The 12,199-nt window shown below is 38.2% G+C and overlaps 1 protein-coding gene and 1 long non-coding RNA gene across 6 annotated transcripts in view; one reads left to right on the top strand and one right to left on the bottom strand.

Moving 5' to 3' along the window:
* The window catches only part of LOC141584317 (uncharacterized), a 28,321-nt gene extending 25,870 nt beyond the window's left edge, over positions 1–2,451 (top strand). Inside the window, exons 2-3 of the long non-coding RNA XR_012517302.1 lie at positions 447–543; positions 1,128–2,451. This is a non-coding gene — a long non-coding RNA (uncharacterized LOC141584317). The remainder of the gene's footprint in view (positions 1–446; positions 544–1,127) is intronic.
* The window catches only part of PHIP (PHIP subunit of CUL4-Ring ligase complex), a 185,400-nt gene that overhangs the window by 129,761 nt on the left and 43,440 nt on the right, over positions 1–12,199 (bottom strand). The window lies entirely within an intron of this gene.

The raw sequence follows: 12,199 nt of genomic DNA, 5'->3' as shown, positions 1-12,199 counted from the left end.
TATACTCTCTTTTCCATAAGCCTACCTCGAGTTCCACAAACATTACCAAGATCAATAAGCCAAAGAGTAAGATATTAATTAGTCTTTCCGCCAAAGAAAAATATTAAAACCAAGTTATGGATATTAAAAGCAATGTTATGTAAATGGTGAAAAGGGACAGTAACATAAGATTAACCTCTTCCAAGGTGTATGAAGGAAAAAGTAGGGTGAAGATCATGTAAACTCAGCAAAAACAAACTTTTAAAAATCAGAGGATTAAAAGACAGGGAGAGTATAACAACAGAATGAACTAAAAAACTGAAGGAAGTTTGAAAATGCAGTGGAATAAAAGTGGTAAGAAAGATGGGAAAACTCTGCAAGCAACAATTAAAGACCTGCTAAATTTAAATAACATGATGTTAGAAATACCTCAACTGACAGAGGTTTTTTTTTTTTTTTTTTTCCAGCAAAGCTCCAATACCCAGAAGAAAACAGATTAATCATTTCTTTTCAGTAACATCTCAACGATGCTGGGGACTGCTACTCTAGCTGGGAATTGGCAAAGTAAGTAAACTTGAAAGTACAAAGTATAAGTGAAAATAACAAAAGATTAAGCTGGAAAGGTTTTACCTAAGAAGGGTAATTAACAGTTTTAAATGTCTGTTAAGAGTTTGTATTTAACCTGCTCAGGGGGTCACTAGACAATTTGTAAGCAGACAAGACATGGTCACTACAGTATTTTAGTCAGATCCTGCTAGTGTCTATGTGAATAATAGATCTGAAGCTACAGGAAGAGGTTTATGTTAGAGATAAGAGATCTGGGTATTATGGGTTATACCATAGTAGTCAAAACAATGATAGCAGACAAGATTGCCAAGAGAGAACCCTTAGTGTAGATTTTTACTGAGAAAACTATGAACAGGTTTTAAGAAATCCATGAGGTGGGTACAAAATTGAAAATGCTTTTTTATAATTCATTTAAAAATCAACTTATTAAGCTTACTTAATAATTGATTAGCTTACTTAATCACAAAGATAAGGATAAGAGAGCAGTAAATCTCTACATTCCTTCCCTCTCTTCCTTCCCCACCTTCCTCCTTCCCTTCTTTCTTTCACTCTTTCTTTCCCTTTCTTTCTTTCTTTCTTAGATGAAGTACTGCTCTGTCACCAAGGCTGAAGTACTGTAGCACAGAATTGGCTTACTGCAACCTCCGTCTCCCAGGTTCAAGAGATTTTCCCACCTCAGCCTGCTGAATACCCAGAATTACAGGCACCCACTAATTTTTACATTTTTAGTAGAGACAGGGTTTTGATGTTGGCCAGGCTGGTCTCAAACTCCCAACCTCAAATGATCCATCTGTCTCAGCATTCCAAAGTGCTGGCATTATAGGCATGAGCCACCACGCCCAGCCTCATTTTTCAGTAACGTAAAATTGTCATAATCACTGTGAAAGAGTGCTCACTAATATTATCATTTGCTTATATCAAACTTTGCATAAGCTGGAAAAATCTCAAGAAAATCTGTATAGCCTTTAGCTTATTTAAATCCCGAAACAAAATGAGACACCAAATTTACAAGTTTTTTTTTAAGTCAAGATAATCTTGTCATCAAAGGATGAAGCCAAGGAACCTAAAAGAGTACATCTCTATAACTGAAAACACAACAGCACAGACATTATTTATGAGAAAGTGTGTTGAAAAAGTGTGGGAATTAAATAAAATTTACATTTTCCCAATCCTAAGAATTTGGCATCAAGAACTCTATAAATTAGCTTGGTCTACTACCACACCTGAAAAAAACACAAATACTATGATAAAGAAATGTGCCTTAAAAACAGTCAACACGCTTCTGCACTTCAGGACAAAAAAAAAAAGACAACATTAGACATTTACTCTGTAATCACTGTTATTTCTTCTAATACTTTCAGAGTATGGAGGTAACAGTACCAATTACGTTTCCTTTCAGCATGAAGCTGGATTAATATAAGCAATTAGTATTTTTTTCTGTATATCCAAAGAAAGTTCTGATTTTATAAATCCCTTTAAAAACTTAAACACTTCTTCAAAATAAGCAGCTTGAGAGGCAAGATTCAAATAAAAACAAATATAGTCATACCTCCTAGATACTGCAGACTCAGTTCAAGACCACTGCAATTAAGCAAGTATTCCAACAAAGCAATCACACACAGTTTTTGGTTTCCAAGTGCATGTAAGACTTGGGTTAACATTATGCTGCAGTGTATTAAGTGTGCAACAGCATTATGTCTAAAAAACTATGGGCATACATTAATCTAAAAATACTTTATTGCTAAAAATGCTAATTATCTGACACTTCAGCAAGTAGTAACACTTTTGCTGGCGGACGGCTTTGCGCTGATGCTGACAGCTGTTGACTGATCATGGTGGAGGTGCTGAAGGTTGGAGTGGCTGTGACAACTTCTTAAAACAAGACAACACTTTGGGAGGCCGAGGCGGGTGGATCATAAGGTCAAGAGATCGAGACCATCCTAGTCAACATGGTGAAACCCCGCCTCTACTAAAAATACAAAAAATTAGCTGGGCATGGTGGCGCGTGCCTGTGATCCCAGCTACTCAGGAGGCTGAGGCAGGAGAATTGCCTGAACCCAGGAGGCGGAGGTTGCGGTGAGCCGAGATCGCGCCATTGCACTCCAGCCTGGGTAACAAGAGTGAAACTCTTGTCTCAAAAAAAAAAAAAAAACAAGACAACAATGAACAACAATGAAGTCTGCTGTATCCACTGGTCTCTTCTTTTCCTGAGAGATTTCTCTGCAGCATGCAATGCTACCTGATAGTATTTTATCCACAGTAGAACTTATTTCAAATTAAGTCAATCCTCTCAAATCAAGCCACTGCTTTACCAACTGAATTCATGTAATATTCCACATCCTTTGTTTTCATTTCAATAATGTTCATGGCATCTTGACCAGAAGTAAATTCCATCTTAAGAAACTACTTTAATCCATAAGAAGCAACTCCTCCATTTAAGTTTAATCATGAGATGGCAGCAATTCAGTCACACGTTCAGGTTCCACTACTAATTTTAGTTCTCTGGCTATTGCAGTTACTTCGCCCACTGACATCTTGAACCCCTCAAAGTCAAGTACGAGGGTTGAAATCAACTTCTTCCAAACTCCTGTTAAATGTTGATATTCTGACCTCCTCCCAAGAATCACGTTATTAACGGCATCTAGAATGGTGAATCCTTTCCAGGAGGTTTTCAATGTACTTTGCCCAGATCCATCACGAGTTACTATCCATAACAGCTATAGCCATATGAAATGCATATTTTTTTTTTTTGAGGCGGAGTTTCGCTCGTTACCCAGGCTGGAGTGCAATGGCGCGATCTCGGCTCACCGCAACCTCCGCCTCCTGGGTTCAGGCAATTCTCCTGCCTCAGCCTCCTGAGTCGCTGGGATCACAGGCACGCGCCACCATGCCCAGCTAATTTTTTGTATTTTTAGTAGAGACGGGGTTTCACCTCGTTGAACAGGATGGTCTCGATCTCTTGACCTTGTGATCCACCCGCCTCGGCCTCCCAAAGTGCTGGGATTACAGGCTTGAGCCACCGTGCCCAGCCAAAATGTATTTCTTAAATATAAGACTTGAAAATCAGAATTACTCCTTGATCTACAGGCTGCAGAATAGTAATATCTTGAAAGGAATCTTTTTTTTTTTTTCTGAGCAGTAGGTATCAACAGTGGGCTTAAATTATTCAGTAAACCATGCCATAAAAAGATAAGCTGTCACCAAGCTTTGTTATTTACTTTTTATAAAGCACAAGCAAAGCAGATTTAGTATTATTCTTAAGGCCCTACAATTTTTAAAATGGACACTGGTTTCAACTTCAAGTCACTAGTTGCATGAGCCCTGAAAAAAAAAGCCTGCTTTTTGAAGCTCTGAAGCCAGGCACTGACCTTGCTTAAATTACAGAAGTCCTAGATGGCATATTTTCCCAATACACAGCTGTTTTGCCTTTTATTGAGAATCTATTGTTTAGTGTAGCAACTTTCTTCAGTGATCTTAGATAGATCTTTAAAAAAATTTGCAGCAACTACTTCATCAGCACTTGCTCCTTCACCTTGTACTTTTATGTTATGGAAATGGCTTCTTTCCTTAAGCCTAATGAGCCAACCTCTGCCAGCTCCAGCTTTTCTTCTGTAGCTTTTTCATCTCTCGGCCTTCACAGAACTAGAGTTGGGGCCTTGGTCTGGATTAGCCTTTGGCTTAAAAGAATATTGTGGCTAAGTTTTTATCTCCTATACACATCACTTAAACTTTCTCTGTATCTACAATGAGATCTTTAACTTTCTAACCATTTGTGTGCTCACTGGAAGAGCACGTTTAATTTCTTTCAAGAACTTTTCCTTTACATTCACAACTTGGCTATTTCAACACGCATTCCTCACTCATCTTAATCTTTTTTAGCTTTTGAATTAAAGTGAGAGACCTAAGACTCTTCCTCTGGCTTGAACACTAAAAGGCCACTTAAGGGTTATTAACGGGATTAATTTCAATAGGCAGACCAGAAGAGAGAAAAATGGAGAACAGCCAGTTGGTGGAGCAATCAGACACATGCAACATTCATTAAGTTCGCCATCTTATACAGGCGCAGTTCATGGCACCCCAAAAGAATTACAATGGGAACATCAAGATCACAGATCACCAGAACAAATATAATAATAGTGACAAAACTTGAAATATTGTGAGAATTACCGAAATATGAAAGAGACAAGATGTGAGCATATGTTGTTAGAAAAATGATGCTGACAGACCTGCTTTACTCAGGGTTGTCACAAAACTACAATTTGTAAAAATTACAGTATTTACAAAATGCAATAAAATGAGGCACAATGAAACAGGGTATGCCTGTATTAGCATTTTGCACAAATAAAGCCTAGGCAATGTCTAGTAACACATTTGACTTTAATATTCTTGTGAAGAAAAGTTCCACAGATCTTGCAACATGATTTTCTACTTGTTATGCACTTTGGTATTAATATTCAGATATTCTGACTCTATAAATGAAATACAGGCCTTTCTATACAAGGCCAAGTAGTCAATCTAGGCCCAGCTGTTGCAAAACTATGAGGCAGACAATTGAAGAGGCCAATTCTGTTCAGTAATAAATTTACAGGAAGTGCATAAATGACAAGGAACGGCTGAATTTTTTCTAAGTAAAATCATGCTTCAAAGAGCTAAAGAAACCAATGACTAACACTGGTTTCTTGAGTGTGCAGGATGGCAAATTAAAAAAAAAAAAAGAAAAAAAAAATTTGTCCAAACACTGAAATTCCCTCTATGAGATAGAAGAACTGACTGAAATCAGTTGGAACCAAGATGGCCAACTGGACTCAACACAAAATGAGCTTGCTGACATCACAGCCTATCTACCACATTTCATACTAACTACCCTACAATTTGCACACGTGACCCATGAGATGCAATAATGAGATAACTGTGCATGCCCAAGGACATTCCAGATCTCCCCATTCCTTCCACCAAACACCAACTAATCTCAGAATTCACCCCCACTGAACCGCTAATAAAAATACTGCCTTGAAACCAGCGTGAGGAGACAGATTGGAGCTTGATCCGTCTTCTTGGAAGCTGACTTTCAATATAAAGCTTTTGTTTTCTCCAAATCCCACTGTCACAGTAGTGGCTTCTAGCACAGTGGGCAGCAAGCACCCTCTGCTCAATAACACAAGCCGAAAACTGTAGACACTTGGAAACAGTTTACTTTTGGTTCAGATAACTTGAGAAACCTGAAAAACCTGAAAGTTAAAAATATCTATCTACCTAAAAGAGAGGCATCAGTTATACTAGGCGTCCCCAAACTTTTTACACAGGGGGCCAGTTCACTGTCCCTCAGACCGTTGGAGAGCCACCACATACTGTGCTCCTCTCACTGACCACCAATGAAAGAGGTGCCCCTTCCTGAAGTGCGGCGGGGGCGGGATAAATGGCCTCAGGGGGCCGCATGGGGCCCGCGGGGCCGCAGTTTGGGGATGCCTGAGTTATACAAAGATTACTACTGTGACATGGAAACAAAATAAATTATGTGATTTTTTTTTTAGCTAAAATATCTTAAGAGAATTTGGCGTTCCTTGAAAACCTACTGTTATCCGGCAGAGTCAATAAAGAATTCTAGTTTGTCTTGAAGCTACTTTACAGCTTTATAAGTCCGAGATCTCATATCTTATTGCCATTAGAAAAAGCAGTAGAAATGAATGCCAAAAATGTTGTCTATATTGTCATATTAACTACAATTTCATTTTCCTATTCAAGCTAAAAAGTAACCTGCTTTTCTAGCAAAACTAAGAATTGCTTACAATTTAAATTTAGTTCAATGTTTTTCAAGGTCATTTATTTTCTTTCTTACCAATCTATCAGATGTTTCATTTCCCTTACAAATCAGCCTAAACTTCAAGGTCAAACATTTCAACACATGCCTGATTTCATTCTTGCTCCTTGCTTATCTATACCACAAATGACCAACCCCGTATCAATCTAACCATCACTTGCTCTGATACTGCTACCAGGATCCCAAGAAACATTATGATAAGGAATATAAGCAAACTAATTCCACAACATTATGAATTCATGAATTTTCTATTTACTTGGTAGGCTAAGCAATCATGTTTTCTAACTGTCCCTATTCAATACTCTTCTACTATCAAGCTTTATCACTAATTTCTAGAATCCAGTCCCATTTCATAATCCAGACTCTCACTAGATAAAGTATGTCATATTGAAAAGTAGAATCTATTAATTGTGGACCTAATAACTACCTTTCTAAAAAGTTCACACTGCTATTTTTACACATTCCACCTCTTTAAAAATCATTACATCGACCAGGCGCAATGGCTCAAGCCTATAATCCCAGCACTTTGGGAGGCCGAGGCGGGTGGATCACGAGGTAAAGAGATGGAGACCATCCTGGTCAACATGGTGAAACCCCGTCTCTACTAAAAAAAAAAAAAAAAAAAAAATACAAAAATTAGCTGGGCATGGTGGTGTGTGCCTGTAGTGCCAGCTACTCGGGAGGCTGAGGCAGGAGAATTGCTTGAACCCAGGAGGCAGAGGCTGCGGGGAGCCGAGATCGTGCCACTGCACTCCAGCCTGGGTAACAGAGCGAAACTCCATCCTAAAAAAAAAAAAAATCATTACATATCAATAATCTCTTCTCGTATCTTCAATTTGCTATCTTAGTAGTTCCTTCCTCTCAATCCACACTTATTTATCGTCCTCTAAATTACCATACGCTGCCTTTCTTTTCCATTACTCCCAAACACACTGAATGCTCACTATTGCTTCTATACAACCTCCTATACACTTAAAATAACTTTGAATTTCAAACTTACAAAAGTTTCAAGAACAGTACAAATATCTCCCATATCTCCATCACTACCTTTCTTCCCTCCCTCTCTTTCCATATAACATACACACTTACCTCTATTACCATTAATCTTTTCTTTGAACCATTTAAAAGCAAGGCTGCTGACTTGATACCCCATTACCTCCAAATATCCCAGTATGTATTTTCCCAAAACAAGGATAATTCCCTATGTAAGTTGGGAAATCAATACTTATAACACTACCAATAACATCCAAATCTACAGGCCCCATTCAAATTTTGTCAACTATTTTGTCAACAATGTTCTCTTGTCCTTTTTGGCCCACAAACCCATATTCATTATATCTAATTGACATATGTCATCAGGTTCCTTCAATTTGGAATACTTTCTCAGGTTTTCTCTTTCATGTCCTCAGCAGGTTATAAAGAATAAAGATCTTACAATCTGCAGGATGACCCAGAATCTAGGTCTGTAAATGTTTCTTCATGACCAGATCCAGGTCATACTATCTTCTGCAGTAATCCCACAGACAAGAAGCTGTGTTTTTCTCAGTGTACCACTTCAGAAAGCACACAATGTCAACTCATCGCAGAGCTAGTGAAGCTAATCATGGTCACATTATAATTTCCTAGGTTTTCCCCTGTAAATCTGCATTGTTTGCTCTTTAATTGATTAGTATCTTGTGGGGACATACTGCAAGACCTTCAAACTAAGATCTTCTACTGGTCTCTGTTAATTAAAAAAAAAAATCAGCCACATGAATACTTTGGAGAAAGGAATTCCAAGCAAAGTCCTACTACAAAGACTTTAAGCCATAAACGGACTTCGCCAGTCTGAAGTACAAGAGATCAGTTTAACAGAAATGCTATAGAAGAGAAGAACTTATCTCCAACTACCACCAAAATGACAGGATCAAATTCACACATAATAATATTAAACTTAAATGAAAATGGGGTAAATGCCCCAATCAAAAGACACAGACTGGCAAACTGGATAAAAAGTCAAGACCCATCAGGGTGCTGTATTCAGGAAACGCATCTCACACGCAAGGACACACATAGGCTAAAATTAAAGGGATGAAAGATTTATCAAGCAAATGGAGAGCAAAAAAAAGCAGGAGTTGCCATCCTAGTATCTGATAAAATAGACTTTAAACCAACAAAGATCAAAAGAGACAAAGGGCGGCATTACAAAATGGTAAAAGGGTCAATGCATCAAGAAGAACTAATGACATTAAATATATACGCACTCAATACAGGAGCACCCAGGTACATAAAGCAAGTTCTTAATGATCTACAAAGAGACTTACACCCACAGAATAATAGTGGGAGACTTTTAACATTCCACTATCAGTATCAGACAAATCAATGAGACAAAAAATTAACAAGGATATCCAGGACTTGAACTCAGATCTGGACCAAGCGACCAAACAGACATCTACAGAAATCTCCACCACAAAATCACAGAATATACATTCTTCTCAGCACCACACTGCACCTACTGTAAAAGTGAATACATAATTGGAAGTAAATCATTCCTCAGCAAATACAAAAGAACGGAAATCGTAAGTCTCTCAGACCACAGGGCAATCAAATTAGAACTCAGATTTCAGAAACTAACTCAGAACCACTGGAAACTGAACAACTGGCTCCTGAATGTCGACTGGATAAACATGAAATGAAGGCAGAAATAAAGATATTCTTTGAAACCAATGAGAACAAAGACACAACGTACCAGAATTTCTGAGACACATTTAAAGCAGTGTCTAAAGGGAATTTATAGCAATAAATACCCACCAGAGAAGCAAGGAAAGATCTAAAATTGACACCCTATCGTCAAAATTGAAAGAGCTAGAGGAACAAAATCAAAAACATTCAAAAGATAGAAGACAAGAAAATACTATGATCAGAACAGAACTGAAGGAGACAGAGACAAAAAAAGGTCCTTCAAAAAAATCAGTAAATCCAGGAGCTGGTTTTTTGAAAAGATCAACAAAATGGAAAGACCGCTAGCCAGATTAATAAAAAAGAAAAGGGAGAAGAATCAAATAGACGCAATAAAAAATGATAAAGGAGATATCGCCACTGATTCCACAGAAATACAAACTACAATCCGAGATTACTATAAACAACTCTATGCACATAAACCAGTAAACCTGGAAGAAAAGGATAAATTCCTAGACACTTGCACTCTCCCAAGCCTAAATCAAGAAGAAGTTGAAAACATTAACAGAACAATAACTAGGGCTGAAGTTGAGGAAGCAATTAATAGCCTAACAACCAAAAAAAGTCCAGGTCCAGAAGGGTTCACAGCTGATTCTACCAGATGTACAAAGAAGAGCTGGTACCATTCATTCTGAAACTATTACAAACAATACAAAAGAGAGAGAATCTTTCCCAAATCATTTTATGAGACCAACATCATCACGGTATCAAATCCCAGAAGAGACTCAAAAAAAAAGAAACCTTCAGGCCAATATCCATGACAAACACAGATGTAAAAATCTTCAATAAAATACTGGCAAACCGATTACAACAGCACATCAAAAAGCTTATCCATCACGATCAAGTAGGCTTTATTCCAGGGATACAAGGCTGGTTCAACATACACAAGTTTATAAATGTAATCCACCACATAAATAGAATCAAAGACAAAAACCACATGATTATCTCAATAAATGCAGAGAAGGCCTTCAACAAAACTCAACAGCCCTTTATGCTAAAAACTCTCAATAAACTAGGTATCGAAGGAACATATCTCAAAAGCTATTTATGACAAATCTATAGCCGATTTCATACTGAATGGGCAAAAAACTGGAAGCATTCCCTTTGAAATCCGGCACTAGACAAGGATGCCCTCTCTCACCTCTCCTATTCAATACAGTATTAGAAGCTCTAGCCAGAGAAATCAAGCAAGAAAAAGAAATAAAGGATATTCATTTAGGAAAGGAGGAAGTCAAACTGTCTCTATTTGCAGATGACATGACTGCATATTTGGAAGACCCTATCATCTCAGCCCAGTATCTCCTTAAACTGATAAGCAAATTCAGCAAAGCCTCAGGATACAAAATCAATGTGCAGAAATCACAAGCATTTCTATATACCAGTAACAGACTAACAGAGAGCCAAATCATGAGCAAACTCCCATTCACAATTGCTACAAAGAGAAAAAAACACCTAGGAATACAACTAACAAAGGATGTAAAGGACCTCTTCAAGGAGAACTACAAACCACTACTCAGCAAAATAAGAGAGGACACTAACAGATGGAGAAACATTCCATGCTAATGGTTAGGAAGAATCAGTATCGTGAAAATGGCCATACTACCCAAAGTAATTTATAGTTTCAACACTACCCCATCAAGCTACCTATGACCCTCTTCACAGAACTGGAAAACACCACCTCTCATATGGAACCAAAAGAGAGTCCGCATAGCCAAGACAATCCTAAGCAAAAAGAACAAACCTGGAGGCATCACGCTACTTGAGTTCAAACTACACTACAAGACTACACAGTAATCAAAACAGCATGGTACTGGTACCAAAACAGAGATATAGACCAATGAAACAGAACAGAGGCTCTGGAGGCAACACCACACATCTAAAACCATCTGATCATACAGACGGTTTAATACAGCTAGTGCTCGACTTACGACCACGGTTAGGGCCGCAGAACGGTCGTAACACGATTTGGTCTTAAGTTGAGCAGGCTATATGCACAGTTGAAATGGTGCACGCGGAGATGGTAGTGCTGCCAGAAGCTGGTCTGCACTGTCGTACGCCCAGCTGGGCAACGTTTGCGCTGCCAGACATGGAGCAGTCGTGGCTAGCGATTGTGGTCGTAAAGTCGAATGGTCCTAAGTTGCATAGGTCATAAGTTGATCAATACCTGTACATGGTGTTGGGAAAACAGGCTAGCAGTGGGCAGAAAGCAGAAACTGGACTCCTTCCTGACACCTTATACTAAAATTAACTCAAGATGGATTAAAGACTTAAACATAAGACTTAACACCATAAAAACCATAGAAGAAAACCTAGGTAAAACCATTCAGGACACAGGCCTAGGCAAAGACTTCATGACCAAAACACCAAAAGCAATGGCAACAAAAGCCAAAATAAAACAAATGGGACCTAATTAAACTCCAGAGCCTCTGTATAGCCAAAGAAACAATCATTAGCATGAACCGGCAACCAACAGAATGGGAAAAAAAATTTGCAATCTATTCATCTGACAAAAAGGGCTAATAACCAGAATCTACAAAGAGCTAAAACAGATTTACAAGAAAAAAACAAACAAGCCCATCTAAAAGTGGGCAAAAGAGATGAACAGATAGTTTTCAAAAGAAGACATATATGAGGCCAACAAGCATATGAAAAAAATGCTCATCATCTCTGATTATTAGAGAAATGCAAATAAAAACCACAATGAGATACCACCTCACGCCACACAGAATGGTGATCATTATTAAAACATCTGCAGACAACAGATGCTGGAAAGGATGTGGAGAAATAGGAACACTTTACACTGTTGGTGGGAGCGTAAACTAGTTCAACCATTGTGGAAGACAGTGTGGCACTTCCTCAAGAACCCAGAAATAGAAACACCATTTGACTCAGCAATCCCATTACTGGGTATATATCCATAGAATTATAAATCCTTCTATTATAAAGACACATGCATACGTATGTTCACTGCAGCACTGTTTACAACAGCAATGACCTGGAACCAATCCAAATGTCCATGGACGATAGACTGGATAAGGAAAATGTGGCACATATACACCATGGAATACTATGCAGCAATAAAAAATGATTCGTTTATGTCTTTTGTAGGAACATAGA

The sequence above is a fragment of the Saimiri boliviensis genome, chromosome 4, assembly GCF_048565385.1.
Source record: "Saimiri boliviensis isolate mSaiBol1 chromosome 4, mSaiBol1.pri, whole genome shotgun sequence".
NCBI classification, from domain to species: Eukaryota; Metazoa; Chordata; class Mammalia; order Primates; family Cebidae; genus Saimiri; species Saimiri boliviensis.
Note: the sequence above shows the minus strand (reverse complement) of the source record. Positions and strands in the feature narration are given on the sequence as shown.